This window comes from Schistocerca serialis, chromosome 9, assembly GCF_023864345.2.
Source record: "Schistocerca serialis cubense isolate TAMUIC-IGC-003099 chromosome 9, iqSchSeri2.2, whole genome shotgun sequence".
In the NCBI taxonomy this organism is placed as follows: Eukaryota; Metazoa; Arthropoda; class Insecta; order Orthoptera; family Acrididae; genus Schistocerca; species Schistocerca serialis.
In genome coordinates, this window is record NC_064646.1 from 241,548,944 (window position 1) to 241,565,675 (window position 16,732).

A 16,732-nucleotide genomic window follows, 5' to 3' on the forward strand; every position below is an offset into this window, starting at 1 on the left:
TCCAGTTGTGAACATGTAGATCATCGAATGAAAGCTCCAGCGTCAGCCACAAAGAGCATTTACCGTCCCTGTTCTGACAGTCCAAGTGCAACAGGCATCATACAAACTGACATCCGGAACCTGAATAACAACACAACACAAGCATGTTTGGATGCTTCCATTCAACATTATGCGACAACCAGTGATCTTTCAATGTCAATCACTTGAATATGTTAACTAAACGAATGTATCCCCGACATTTCATTACTCTATATTAACTACTTTTTGGTACTGCAGTTCATTCTTTCCCAGTATATGACGCAGGAAGCAGCAAAGTACGAAAATTCCTTAAAACGCACGTACGTGTGAGAGATCGTATGTGTGTGTGTGTGTGTGTGTGTGGGCGCGACTGTTTACGCCGGTTCTTGGGATAACTATTTTGTTGGCGCAGTGGGTGGCGGCGGAGCTCACTGAAGCCGTCAGGGTGCGGAAGTGGGAGGGCTTCGACAGCTGCCAGGCGCAATTAGTCGGCGAGTGCTCCCGCCCACGCTTCGCCCCACCCCGGCAAACACGGGGCCATCTTGCGCCATCCCACGCCGCGCCGCGCCTCGTTAATGGCCGTAGGACGGCTGCGGCAGACGGGCAGCGCGGCAAGTGTCCGGATCGCCTCGAGTGCGTGCTGGATTACGCTGTCTGAGCAAAGAAACAGGACTCTGCAAGTCAACGAGTGGCATGCGGTGTCTGAGATTGCATCGCCCCTAACAACAAAGTCTTAACCCTGGCAAATACCAACGTAAATTCAATAACGTGTACTATCAACGCTATCAACCTTGGGTACTTGATGAGCACCTCAAAATATATTAATTTCGTTTTAGTTTTACTAAAACCGTACCCACTTTTTAAATATTTACTGATGTCTAAGTAGAGTCCAGGCACTGAAAATATTTTTAGCACCTTCTTAATAATGTCAATGCATTTTCTGTAACGAACAGGCTACTGCTCAAATGGTTCTGAGCACTATGGGACTTAACATCTGAGGTCATCAGTCCCCTAGAACTTACAACTACTTTAACCTAACTAACCTAAGCAGATCACAGGATTCAAATCTGCGACCGTATCGGTCGCGCGGTTCCAGTCTGAAGCGTCTGGAACCGCTCGGCCACCACGGCCGGCCAGGCTACAGCCAATTGGAGGGGAGTCCGTACTTTGTACCCACAACAAAAACCATACAAACATACAAACTTTATGAATAGTTGCTGACATTAACTAGCAATATACAGGATAATAAGTATTGCACTATACGAAAAAAAGAAACGTAAATTAGTTACAAACTACGGCGAGAACATACTTTATTCAGCATGCAAGCGTCATTACAGATATCCGGATTTAGTTTGCGATATGCGCGATATACTTGCCATCAAGATTTGGATCGGACAAAGGGCGTAATACTGCATGACCCACTGAAGTGTCGGAACATCGATGCTATCGATGACCTGCTGAATGGCCGTTTTCTACTCAGTAATGGTTTCGGATTTATTGCTGCACCCCATATCTTTAATATAGCCTCACAAAACGAGTCTCAGTTACTCAGATCCGGAGAATATGACGACTAATCGAAGCCCATACTGGTGGCCTCTGATTACGCTACAGACAGAATGCTGTTCCCAAAGTGTTCCTCCAGGACATCAAATACTCTCTTGCTTCGATGGGGGTCGACCTCCGTCTTGCATGAACCATATCTTGTCGAAAACAGGGTCACTTTGGATAATGGTGACGAAATCATCTTCCCAAACATTCAAGTACTGTTCATTAGTTATCGAGGAATATCGCACCGATTATTCCGTGACCAGATATTGCACACTGCATTGACACAGGCTGGCGCTTTTATTTCTTCAATAGTTGTCACCCTGTACTTTCTAAGAGGCACCAGACTGTAAGCCCGGTCCTTATCCAAAAATACTGTATACATATACATGAGGGCTATTCAGAAAGTAAGGCTTCATCGGGTGTGAAACTGAAACTGGATGCACAGACATTTTGGGCAGAGTCTCTAGTAAGCCCGTCGATCGCATCAAGTTGCGCTTTTCAGTTCTGAGCGCACTGTGAGCGAGTATAGGTGCCTAGAGCAACAGTGTCTCCCGCAAAGTATGAGAGCCAACTGAGAGGTTTCGCCTCAAGGTATGCAGCCCACATAACACAACTGCCACGCACTTCCTTCTCAGCCACACTCTACAGGGGCAGCCTTTTTGATAGTGGTGTTCGATCACCCACTACACAAGCCGTAATCTTCTCGTCCTGAGTGTCATCTCTGTTTACATGAAACGGTGGATATGAAGACAACAGTAGGGCCCTGACAACGCCGTCAGCTATCGGACCATACTTTGTGAATAGCCCTCGCCAAACTAACAGACACCACATACGTATAACTAGGCGACGACGGCCGATGACCCCTACAAGCGCAGATGCACACCAAGCTCGAAGTCTTACGGGAATCAGTGAAATGCAGTGAGTAATGAGGTACGATCACTACATTAGCAGCGTCTGGATAATTTGAGAATTTGGGTCTGATGTGAGACGCGCTAGGATACGCTGTGCGGTTGCGATGACCAGTGAGTCCACGTGGCGTAGCTGTCAGTGCTTCTGCCCAATGAGCAAGAGACCTGGTTTCGAACTCCAGTGTGGCACAAATTTCCAACTTTCCCTATTAATATAAATTGATGCTCACTGACACCTAATGTCTTTAATTCCATTGTCTCCAAAAAATATTGACTGTGACATTTGTTGTGAAAAATGACACCTTGAGCTATTACTGAATCTTTTGGATTAAGGTTAATTAAATTAAAAATTAAAACTTTGTAGTATCTGGAAGGCAAATTTATTGTAAACCATAAACATTTTTTAAAATTTTTAGAATGCGAAGTACACGACTCGTTTACCGTATTTTTTAAAAAGTTGTCTAATGTACACTCCCTTTGCACTCCCTCCTTTGGCACTGTTAGGGTTAAACTGAGTGAGGCCGTTGATCGTTTAGTTGTTATCTCGTAAGCGATGCGAGAGACTCACAAGTTTCGTTACCATTAGGGGCACCAGAAACAGCGTGTACTATCAGACCCAAAGATCGTATTGCAATCTAATTAAAGCTAAAGTGGGACAGTGAAATAGATATCCCAATATCTAAGTTTATTCAAAAGTAATTGAAAAATTACGAAGGGATATGCCTATATCTTGTGTGTTAGCTCCAGCTCTTGTCAGATTGATTTGAATTGATGATATCCATGAGTCAGCGAATGAAGGCAATGTATCTGGCCAAGTAATGAATGTCTGTCAGCCTCCAGTTTCAAGATACAGATATGAGTAATGGTAAAAAAGATCAGTACTACGTTGCATACCAACCAATAATTAGAAGCTTCCACGGTTTTGAAAATTTCAAGAAGAACAGGAAACTGATAACTTCCTTTGTACGCACGAGCACCAAGCATGGCTCAACTCCTTTCCAGGCATCAAGAGTAACTTCATGTATGACTGCTATAAGTAACAAGGAAAAGATGCAAATCACTAGCTGTGTTCTTGCAGTTTCAGATAAGCGCAGAAAAATCCCTTGCTGAGAAAACTAGTGAAACTGAAATTACCCCTTCCACCAGATACATTTGTTTCATTTTGCCATGAAGGTACTGATATATACAGAGCCCTTTTGATTCTATACCTGTCTCTAAAATTTCGTGTATTGTGTCCCATTCCCTGTAGAGTTCTCTTTTATGCTTTGTTTTTTAGAAGGCCAGTCGCTGTGGCCGAGCTGTTCTAGGCGCTTCTGTCCGGAACCACGCTGCTGCTACGGTCGCAGGTTCGAATCCTGCCTCGGGCGTGGATGTGTGTGAGGTCCTTAGTTAGGTTTAAGTAGTTCTAGGTCTAGGGGACTGATGACATCAGATGTTAAGTCCCATAGTGCTTAGAGCCATTTGAACGATTTTTTTTTTTTTTTTTGGGTCTAAGGAGAGTAGCGCATCCAGATTCTTTGGCCAAGAGTATTTTCACCACGTAGACATTATAAAATAATTTTAAATCCCTGTCAAACCATTTACTTTGCCAATTTTCTGTACATCTATTTTTAAATTTTTAGCAACATCTTGGGTATACTATTCAATAAAACGAACACTAGTAATCAAGAAAGATTCAGTAGCCAAAATAATAAATTTGTTTTTTAACACTTTTCAGCCTCATCGCAAGGGCCCAAAGCTGGGTTGTTTTAAGCTGCAGATAGCTATAGGTCTTGAATGTTTACAGGAAGATGTGGGAGGGCACTAGCATTTCCGGCATTTGCCTTCTCACATTGGTGAGAATCAGGAGACTGGAACCACTCGTGTGTTTTGGAACAGCTTAGTTTAATCTTTTTCCACTTGGAAAATCGATCAATTGATTATTATATCAAAAGACGAAAAGACTCAAAAGTTACGGCACTTACTTTGCGATGTTGGTATACAACTCGTATCACTACAGTTCCCTTCTCTCTTCCACACATGATAAAAACCTCTTCTTTGGCCGGCCGCGGTGGCCGAGCGGCTCTATGCGCTTCAGTCTGGAATCGCGCAACTGCTACGGTCGCAGATTTGAGTCCTGCCTCGGACATGGATGTGTGTGATATCCTTTGGTTAGTTAGGTTTAAGTAGTTCTAAGTTCTAGGGGACTAATGACCTTAGATGTTAAGTCTCATAGTGCTCAGAGCCATTTGAGCCTCTCCTTTGTGTTTTTTGTCTACAGACGTCATATTCCACCATCCTTTGTTGGTTCTAAATAATTGTCGATCACTTCAACTCCTATAGTTTGGGGAGCGTAGCGACTCTACCCATTTCGCATAGAAAGGGTGGACACACATGTTGATAACTTATGAGCGCTAGTTTCACATACTGATTAACGCGACTGCGTATCGTTTCCGGCTGTTTATATCAAAGGTACACTTTAACTCTTACAAGTTGTGTCCTGTCCTTTTCATAGTCCTGTAAATTTCTGTTGTTTACAGACAAGGAACAGGCGTAAGACATGATACAGCTGGCGCAGAGCCTCACCTCCAAGAGAAATTACCCGGGAGAGTAGTTTCGTGACGTCGTTTGGTGGGGAGCTTCCTGGCTAAGCAAGATGGGGCGCAGGGGAGCTGTGGGCGGGTTCCCTCTAGGCTCCAGTGCGCCTCGGTGGCGAATGTTGCTTCAACACACTCGCACACACACCCATGTTACCTGCATACATAAGGGACGTAACTCAGCGGAACCTAAAGCGACTGAAAAATCGACACGATACCGTGTCCATAAGGACACATGCAAAGCGAATGTTCTGGACTGTATGTGGCATATTTGTTAATCTATTAATGAAGTAACTATTCTCAAGCTGAATGATACAAGATGTTACCAAAGTTCATGTATTTAAGTACAACGTTTACTGAGCAGAGTGAAAGGAGTGCTGTTGATCTCTTTTAGTTGTCTCTCAAATTCTATCACACAGTAACTGCAACTTGATAAATGCCGCCCACCCCAAAATTATGGCCATTATTTCGATGGCGCACTAGTTTCTTTGATGTGAGAGCACCCCACGGCAACCGTCGTACTTTCTACACGGAATGTGTAGTAAGGTTGGCACTTGGGGTTGGGGACAGGTGGAGTCAAAACAGTAGAGGATGCAGAGAGTCTGTTCTTTGGTAGGTGGACTTGGAAAACAACTGTAGGCTATCGTAACTATCATAGGTAAGCGTAAAGTACACCAGTTTTCGTGATAACCTTTGTCATCTAAGATAGTAACCCCGTCACATGTGTTTTAGGTTCATTTCATACCTATCGAACGTTACCTCATTTCGGTCGCTTTCTTTGCGCATGCGATCAGTATTTTACTAGATTCATCCAGAAACTGTTGGTAGTGAACCATCTAGAAAGTGAGAGAGGATGCGTAACGGCTGTGTAACCTGTAGAATACTTCTGTTCTACAGAGTTGTTATGGGTCTGTTACTTAAAAATAAATAATATTTATAGCAAATATTATCTATTTAACGTAATTTCTCTCATAGTTGTCTCGTGCCTGTTAATTACAAATAATATTTACAGCAAACAGAGACAGCAAAAATAAGATAAAGATATCTTCAAAATCACTAATAACAAGATACTCTAGCTTTTGAGTACAGTACAACATAATTCAGTACAAAATAATAATAATTGCATAGATTTTTCTATGTAAACTGTACCCCCATCAAACGTAATTGCCTTGGTTACAAAAAATCAGCGAAATTACGCAATCAACTAATTTTTATTGTTTGTAAGGTACAATTTATGATTTTTATGGGTATAAAATACACAGAGGACTAACAAAATGCAAAGAGAAGTCAACGACTCCCAGTTTATCTCTCGTACATTCATTTACGTTTGTTTACGACCAAAGCTACTAATTCCACCAATAATTCTAGCATTTACTGCGTCGTTTATGTACTGTAGTTTTGGCAAAGGGCATTTGAAACCTAATGTCAAATTTCAGAGGCTATTCAGGGATAGTTTATATCTTTGTTTAAGTGGCCCCCGGTCTATGGTAGTTCGTTCACATTAATGTAATTATCAGTTATGCAATTAACTAATCCAGTTACGTTACAGGTAAAATTTGTGCGCTCTAACGTTCGGCCTTTGCTCACTTGTGGCTTAAGATCATTCATGGCCACAATGTGTGAGAGTAAGATATTTCTTAGTACAATATAGCTTCTATCGTTTAAAGACTCTTTTTCTCAAAGTGCATCATTAATGTTCAAGTAATGTAGGTGCGTCATGCGCTATTGTAGAATTTATATGCTCTTGATGCGAGTTTATTTTTTCAGAGTCTTAAATTATGTCATCTTTAGACCAGTTTTTCAGTTTCAGCTTTTAGCTGTCGTTATTTGTTTGCTGCTCTGTTTTAAAACTGTTATGACATCGCGTTAGTCTTTTTAATACTTAAACCCGAGTACTTCCATCTATAATTTTATATAATTGAGATGGGTTTTATGTACGTATAACGTAGAGCAGTAACTAAAACATATGCATTGAGTGTTTCCCAATACACAATGCAAATGTTTAATTTGGTTTAGTGTCTGCCAATCGTCCACCGTTGAGGGTGAACCAGAACACCACCGACATAATTTCGTAGGTTATTCTGGGGTAGTTTCCATTTTAGTTTAAGAAGTCCGTGGGCTCCGGTGGCTGGTTACAACTGGTGTAATTATGAATGATCAGTCTATTTCTCCAGTTACCTTGGTGCCTGTCGAAATAGAGTCGCAACATAGGCCTGTAATATGCAATCAGCAAAACGTACTGCACAAAACAGAGTAATGCAGCACGCCCCAGATGCAAATTACTGTGACGTCGCTGGTATTGCTGCGAAAACAGCACAACATAAGCGTCGTTCTGCCTCTCTTTCATTGTAATAAGGTAATCCATACACGAGATACGTATGCACTTAATTAGTGAACCTACCCATGCTGCTCTGTACGACAAAAACACGTAACACTGCCGAAAAAGAAACCGAGCAGTAATGGATATAAGCCTGGAGCCGGAAAGCGCAACAGTGAGAAACGTGTGCGAACAGCACAAGTGTCTTTCCAAACCAGACACGCAGCACACACCACCGACACATGCACTGTTTAGCATACGTTGTCAGAATAATACAAATAATATAAATTTCGACAAGGAATCAACCGATATGCGAGTCCTCGGCTTCTTTATAACCTCCGAAACGCTGTCGGTGGATTTCAGTTTCAGCCTTATGACATTTTTGTTATAATTCAGCTTCCCGCACCTTCCACCACACAGCTTGCCTACTGAGCCGCTGACGCTCGTATCGATTCTACTTTCCATCGAGAGTCGCGCTCTTTGTTGGCCGGCAGTTCGAGTCGGCTAGAAGACGCGTGGCCGCAGCTGGAGCGTTGCGGCCAACTCGGGCTGCTAGTGCAAAAGAGGATGCGAATAGAGACACGGAACTCTTCTCTGTGAGGTTGTATTTGCTATTTGCTTCGCTGTAGTGCGATTTTACCGGTCTCGTGGTGGTGCTGCCGTAGTGCCTTGATGAGCGGTGCCTTCGCCTTGGTTAATGACTCACTCTTTGGCTAACTCCAATGTCAGATATTTCGTGCTCGAAAGTTGGCAAACTATATGTGGGTACTGAAGTTGCTTCTGCTGTTATTCGAGGAGCTGTTCATTGTACGACACAGAAAGTGCCCATTAAGCTGTTATATGAGGCTCGAGCCTCGATACGTTGATACGTTACCTTCTCTTTCTTCTTAAAAACAGGGAAAACATATTGCATATGATTTCCTTGTGAATGTTAATTAAGCTGCCTCTCGAGGCACAGTGATCCTGATACAGATAAGCAGGAACTCCTTCTATGATATTGTGAGTAAACTGTGTGCTACTATTTTCCTTTTTTTCCAATATTATAACTGTAGTGTGTTTTGGTCATATTCCTTCTAGTGCCACTGGAAGTCGTTAAGTAATTCGACATGGTCCGATTGCGGCGTCTGACGCTTTGGACGTGTGTACCCGCCCATAGCCCATATACTGGGGGAAGGAAAGCAGTATGAAAACTATAAGCATTTTGGTATTGAAAGTAGCACGTCTTTCTGTGTCTTTGGGTACTTGAATGGCACTCACTTCAGCTTCGACGTTTGAGCTCCTTCGAAGGTTGATGCTAGTTTGAAGCATTATTATTATTATTATTATTATTGTAAGTGTTTGTTTTGAGTACTTAACTTTTAATTAGCAATCCCTCACAGGGTGAATCACCATCCGTTATATGAAATTGTTGCCACTGGTTTACCGTGTCACTAAAAAAAATTTCTCTGAGGACTATGGGACTTAACTTCTGAGGTTATCAGTCCCCTAGAAGTTAGAACTACTTAAACCTAACTAATCTTAGGCCATCACATACATCCATTCCCGAGCTGGATTCGAACCTTAGACCGTAGCGGTCGCCCGGTTCCAGCCTGTAGCGCCTAGAACCGCTCGTCCACCCCGGCCGGCTGAGTCACTAAGGCAACAATTTTTTTAAGTGCACAACTATTAGGCATATTACTCGCTGACGAGTGTCATTGATAGGTGATTGTAGGTGCTGCTTGTACTTATAACAAACCTAAATGATACTTTTCTCTTAATTCGGCCATAAAGGTTGTCCATGTTGTGTTAGGAGTGTTCAAAGGTAGTAAGCAAATTTTAAAGCTACTTTATTTGTAGGTTGCTTTAACTGACTATGCTGCTCTCTATTTTGCACCTAATCTGATACCGAATGCTTAATCTCCAATGCTGTGCTAAGAACGAACATTCTCAGAAATTTCTTCCTCAGGTTAAGACCTATGTGTCATACTAATAGATTTCTCTTGGCCAGGAATGCCCTTTTTGCCAATGCTAGTCTGCTTTTGATGTCCTCACTGCTCCGTCCGTCATTGGTTATTTTGCTGCCTAGGTAGTAGAATTCCTTAACTTCATCTACTTTGTGACCATCAACCCTAATGTTAAGTTTCTCGCTGTTCGCATTTCTGCTACTTCTCATTACTTTCGCCTTTTTTCGATTTACTCTCAATCCATATTCTGTACTCACTATACTGCCATTGCATTCAGGAGATCATATAATACTTCTTCATTTTCGCTCAGAACAGCAAAGTCATTAGTAAATCTATCATTGATATCCTTTCGTCTTGAATTCTAATTCCACTCCTGAATCTTCCTTTTATTTCCATCACTGCTACCTTCACGCACAAATTCAACAGAAGGGGCGAAAGACTACATCCCTGTCGCATATCCTTCGTTCTCGGTCGCCCACTCTTATTATTCCCTCATGGCTTCTGTGTATACTGTATATTACCCGTCTCTCCCTATAGCTTGACCCTATCTTTCTCAAAATTACCAACATCTTGCATGCTTTTCACAAGCTGCGACATGGTCGCGAATTGAACAATGACTCGAATATAGAATAAATTTCCTTTTCTTCACGTTTATGATAGTCTGATGACAAAAAAATTTGTGACATAGACGTGAGATAAAGGAAAATTATCCTGCACCATTTTACACTGTCGAATAATGTTTCCAGATGAACGTGTCTTGATTTTTATCTACTCTTGCTTCCGTTGTCAACCGTAACGCCAAACGTTCCTCTCTCGTTCCTTTACATTTCCTAAAGCCAAACTGATCCACATCCAACCCACCCTCAATTTTATTTACCATTCTTCTGTATATGATTCTGGTGAGCAACTCGGGTGCAAAAGTTTTCAAACCTGATCCTTGGATAATTTTCGCACTTTTCGGTTCTGGCAGTAATCGGAATTGTGTGGATGATGTTTCCGAAAGTCAAATGGTATGTTGCCAGACTCATACATTCTACACACCAACTTGAATATTCTTTTTTCTGCCATTTCCTCCAATGATCTTAGAAATTTTAATGGAATGTTATCTATCCCTTCTGACTTATTTGATAGTAAGTCCTCCAAAGCTCTCTTACATTATGATTCTAATACTGAATCCCCTATCTCTTCTAAATCGACTCCTGTTTCTTCATCTATTACGTCAGACAAATATTCCGCACCATAGAGCTCTTCAATGTATTCTTTCCGCGTATGGGCTCGCTCCTCTGCATTTAACAGCGGAATTCTCGTTGCACGCTTACTGTTGCCACCCTTGCTTTTAATTTTACCGAAGGTTACTTTGACTTTCCTGTATGTTTAGTCAGTCCTTCCAACGGTCATTCTTTTCCAGTTTCTTTACACTTTTCATGCAGCCATTTCGTCTTAGCTTCCCAGCTCTTCTCATTTATTTCATTACTCAGTGGCTTGTATTTCGGTGGAGAATTCCCATTAACATTTTTGTACGACTTTTTTTCATTGATCAACTGATATATTTCTTCTCATACTCTTTTTCCTTTGTAGTTACCTTCTTTGTACCTACGTTTTTTTTTTCAACTTCTGTGGTCGTCCATTTCTGAGAAGTCCATTCCTTTTCAACTGTACTTCCTACTGAGCTATTCCTAAATGCTGCATTTATAGCCATGGAGAACTTAAGCGCATCTCATCATTCCACTCTTTACCTGACTTTTTTCTTAATATACAGCCTAGTCATTATCAATACTACATTGTAATCTGAGTATGTATGTGCTCCTGTATAAGTCTTAAAATTCAGTGCCTGATTTCGGAATCTTAATGAATGCTTCCCGTATCACCTGTCCTTTTCCTCCTGTGATTCTTGAACAGAGTATTCTCTATTACAAGTCGAAATTTATTGCAGAACTATTAGTCGTTCTCCTCTCTCATTCTTTGTCCGAAGTCCATATTCCCCTACAACAGTTTCTTCTACTCCTTCCCCTGCAACTGCATTTCAGTACCCCATGACTACTACATTTTCATCTCCGTTTACGTACTGTATTAGCATTTCAATATCCTCATATACTTTATCTATATCTTCAGATTGCGACGTCGGTATGTGTACCCACACTATCGGTGCCGGTGATTGTTTGCTGTCGATTCTGATAAGAAAAATCCTATGACTGAGCTGTTCACAGTACCTTACTCTCTGCCCCACCTTATTATTCACAACGAATGCTACTGCCGTTATGCCAGTTTCTGCTGCTGTTGATATTATCTGATACGCATCTGACCAGAAATACTTGTCTTCTTTCCAGTTCACTTCACTGACCATCACTATATCCAGTTGATCATTTACATGTCCCTTTTCTGATTTTCTATCTTGCCTACCACGTTCAAGATCCTGATATTCCCCGCTCCGACTCGTAGGACGTTATCCTTTCATTGGTTATTCAATCTTTTTTTCATGGTCACCTCCCCTTTGGCAGGCCCCTCCCGGAGATCCGAATGGGGGACCAATCAGGAATCTTTTTGCAATGGAGAGATCATCATGACACTTTTTTAAATACAGGCCACATGTCCTGTGGATACAGTTATGTGTCTGTAATTCGGTGGCTTCCAGTACCTGCAGCGTCCTCATGCTGTTAATCAGTGGTGATAGCGCATTGTAGTGCGTATTTGACCACCAGATGTCACGCGAAGTGGACCACCTTGTACAATAGGTGACGTGGAATGTTATTTGGTTGGTTGATTCGGTGGAGGGGAGCAAACGGCGCGGTCATCGTTCACATCGGATTGGGGAAGTATGAGAAAGGAAGCCCGTGGAATGTTGTGTTGTCAGTAGGGAAGCAGCAATAGCAGAAGTGGCCGATAACGAGAGCTTAGTGTCTTCGAACGTGAAATAGTTATTGGACGTCAGCTGGGAAGCAAATCCAGCGTGCACAGTTTCGTAAATTTAAATCTACCCGAGTCAAAGATTGGTGATATGATTGGGCCGCGGAAACATGAAGGGACAAACATAGCTAACCCAACACAAGGCAGACCACCTGTGCAGAAGGACACAGGCAGCCGAGCATTGCCGAGGTGGCTGTATACAAAATTGCATCAAACCAGTGGCATGAATCGGAGTGAGATTTCAAGACACTCCGACGTATATCTTTGTGCAATGTTGAAGACTCCTCAGAATCCGAATATCTGCTGACGTACTGGCTTACGGTGGATCGTCCACATGTGGTAAAATACTTTACATGACACACTTCCATGATTTATGAAAGTTATTTAGGGTGTGGCCCAAAGGCCACAAAAAATACAAACAAGATTGTGAGTCCTAGAGGTAGTTTTTCCGCTCTCTCTGGCGTTGGGAATCTGAACTTCTGCCTTTGAGACCGTTGACCAGGTTTCACCTAGTAACCCTAGACAGGGGCCCTTACAGGGAGCTACCATCCGGAGCCAGATGGACCCAGGTTTTTTAATGAAGTGTGACATCTCCCCCTCCTCCTACCCCATCACTTGCCAAATGAGGCCCCAGACTTGGGACCGGCAATGGTTCCAAGACAAATCTACTCAAAAGTCCACACCCTTCATCTCGGAAGAAGAGAGGAAAAGAAGATCTGAAAGAAAGAAGGAATACTGGGCCCTAAGAAATGAACAACGCACAAAGAAATGATTGATGCTGCCACCCCAAAGAGGGTGACACGAAAGAAGAAGAAGAATCGGAGTGAGTTCCAAAGTGCTACCAGCAGTCCAGCTGGCACACAGACGGTGCTGAAGGAGATAAAAATTGTTATACAGAGGACGAGCAGCTTCTAATTAGTCAGATATTTCTGTAGTGAATAATTGGCGACGTTTTACTTGCTCTGAAGTGTGATGTTATGGACAGTGGACGATTTTTAACGAATGAGTTAGAGTGATAAAACACGCTATTGATTGAGGCAATCTGATGTAAGAGTTTGGGGAAAACCTGAAGTACATTAGCTGCCTTCATGTTTAGCTCAAACAGTGAAGTACACTACTGGCCATTAAAATTGCTACAGCTAGAACAAATGCTGATGATAAACGGGTATTCATTGCACAAATATATTATACTAGAACTGACATGTGATTACATTTTCACGCAATTTGGGTGCATAGATCATGAGAAATCAGTACCCAGAACAACCACCTCTGGCCGTAATAACGGCCTTGATACGCTTGGGCATTGAGTCAAACAGAGCTTGGATGGCGTGTACACGTACAGCTGCCCATGCAGCTTTAACACGATACCACGGTCCATCAAGCGTATTGTGATGAGCCAGTTTCCCGGCACCATTGATCAGACGTTTTCAGTTGGTGAGAGTACTGGAGAATGTGTTGTTCAGGGCAGCAGTCGAACATTTTCTGTATCCAGAAAGACCTGTACAGGACCTGCAACACGCGGTCGTGCATTATCCTGCTGAAATGTAGGGTTTCGCAGGGATCGAATGTAAGGTAGAACCACGGGTCGTAATACATCTGAAATGCAACGTCCACTGTTCAAGGTGCCGTCAATGCGAACAAGAGGTGACCGAGACGTGTAACCAATGGCACTCCATACCATCACGCCGGGTGATACGCCTGTATGGCAATGACGAATACGCGATTCCAATGTGCGTTCACCGCGATGTCACCAAACGCGGATGCGACCATCATGATGCTGTAAACAGAACCTGGATTCATCCGAAAAAAATGACGTTTGGCCATTCGTGCACACAGGTTCGTCGTTGAGTTGACTACACAATCGCAGACGCTACTGTCTGTGATGCAGCGTCCAGGGTAACCGCAGCCAGTAACCGCAGCCATGGTCTCCGAGCTGATAGTCCATGCTGCTGCAAACGTTATCCAACGGTTCGTGCAGATGGTTGTCGTCTTGCAAACGTTGACTCAGGGATCGAGACGTGGCTGCACGATCCGTTACGGCCATGCAGATAAGATGCCCGTCATCTCGACTGCTGGTGATATGAGGCCGCTGGGATCCAGCACGGTGTTCCGTATTACCCACCTGACCCCACCGATTCCATATTCATCTGCTATCAGTCAATGGATCTCTACCAACGCGAGCAGCAATGTCGCGATACGATAAACCGCAATCGCGATAGGCTACAATCCGACCTTTATCAACGTCGGAAACGTGATGGTACGCATTTCTCCTCCTTACACGAGACATCACAACAACGTTTCACCAAGCAACGCAGGTCAACTGTTGTTTATGTATGAGAAATCGGTTGGAAACTTTCCTCATGTCAGCACGTTGTAGGTGTCGACACCGGAGCCAACCTTATGTGAATGTTCTGAAAAGCTGATCATTTGCATATCACAGCATCTTCTTCCTGTCGGTTAAATTTCACGTCTGTAGTACGTCATCTTCGTGGTGTAGCAATTTTAACGGCCACTAGTGTTTTAGTGGACAGGGTTTTGTCCCATAAGGATACGCAACAAAGGATATAAACACTGTTTACAATTGGAAATTTGTGGTAAGGACTATGGGACCAAAACTGCTGAGGTCATCGGTCCCTAGGCTTACGCACTTTATCTAACTTAAACTTACATACGATAAGGACAACACACACACCTATACCCGAGGGCGGAGTCTAAGCTCCGACGGGGGGAGCCGCACTGTTTACAGTGTTGAGTGTTTGCATCATAAGTATGGAAATTGAAGGTGGCGAAGGGAAGGAAGGAACGGGAATGGAGGGGACCACTGCTGTCAGCTGCACTGGGACATTAAGCGGAACATGCGGCAACGAGTGAAAATATTTACTGGAGCGGGATTCGAATCCGGAATCTCCTGCTTACTACGCAGGTGCGTTAACCACTGCGCAATTCGGGACACGCTGCTGTCGCAATCGCGGGGACTGTCTCGGTACTCCTCACGGCCGATTCACACTCCCAGTGAGCACAACCTCTCTGTAGTCCTCTCCATTTCCTCCATGGCCGCTACTCTGAAATTGTCACAGGAGATGGGACGTATCTGTGCATCCGCACTGAAGAAAGTGGATCCATACCTGAGCTAGGCTAATCATTTTACATGTAATGTATCACAGCGGCGGATTTTGATTACCATATGTTTTGGGGACATGTCCGAAAGTTGTTGTTGCTGTTTTCTTTAAGGGGGGGGGGGGGGGGGGGAACACCGGAAAGCAAGGTCATTGGTCTCATCGGATTAGGGAGGAACGGGGAAGGAAGACGGACGTGCCCTTTCAAAGGAATCACCCAGGCGTTTGCTTGGAGTTATTTAGGGAAACCACGGAAAACCTAAAGCAGGACGTCCGGACGCGGGATTGAACCGTCATTCTCCCGAATACGGGCCAGTGTGATAGCCACTGCACCACCGCGCTCGGTGTTCGAATGAACAGACACCACGCATTCATATAAATATATCAGCATGACAATCCACCCTGTCAGAAAGCAACATCTCTGGTGCAGTGTAATGTGGACCACAACATTCCTGAAATGGACTGGCATGCCCAAGGTCCCGATATGAACATAAAGGAACATCTTGCGATGAGTTAGGATGTGGACTCAGCTCCAGACAGCGACGCCGAATATCACTAAATCTTTTGGTTTCGGCTGTTGAGGAATAATCGGCTGCCATTCATCCCCAGACATTCAAATACCGTGGAGAACGTCTCCAGCAGAGATCGAGCAGTCATCAAGAAGAAAGGTAGACTCATCCAATGTGAGTGCATTAAAAGATGTCCGGACAAGATTTTTCAGAGAGCGTATATGGTTCAGGACAGTTTAGCGGAAAAGGCCAATAGAGCACTGTGCAACCAGAAGCATGCAAAGTATTCCATCTGTTAAGAGAAAGTGGCATAGCAAAAAGGCCACTGTCACACTTTTGGAACCTCACAGCCTTCCGCCGATACACTAATTCCTGCTGTCTAGGACGCAATAGACGTTTTCACAATCATACGTGTTAAGGAACATGTAGGTGCGAGACATTGACAAAATGAAAGTTTGAGAAAGGATAATGTAAAAGAAATGCGTTATAATCAGGGAAAGTACAAGTATTATTAGGTGAAGAAGGCAGTACGAAAACCTCCTAATGAGGCGAATTACGTACTTGAGAAATGTACGAACACTTGAGCATGAAGATGATTTGGGAAACAATGGACCCATCACGCATTACGTAACTCTATTTGGTATGGCTTGAAATATAGTGAATCTAATTAATAAAACACAGCACTAGTTATGTTTTTTGTCACGTATATCATGAAACGTTACAGGATTTTATTCTTGTTTTCAACTGCAACTGTTTACATTGGTATTGTATGTGATTCTTCGTGTTGTTCTACTTCTCTTACACTGCAGTGGTTCTTTTATGGTTTTAAGATACTGTGCATCATCACCTAGCAGAAACGCACGCATGCACGCCCCTCCCCCCCCCCTTTCCCG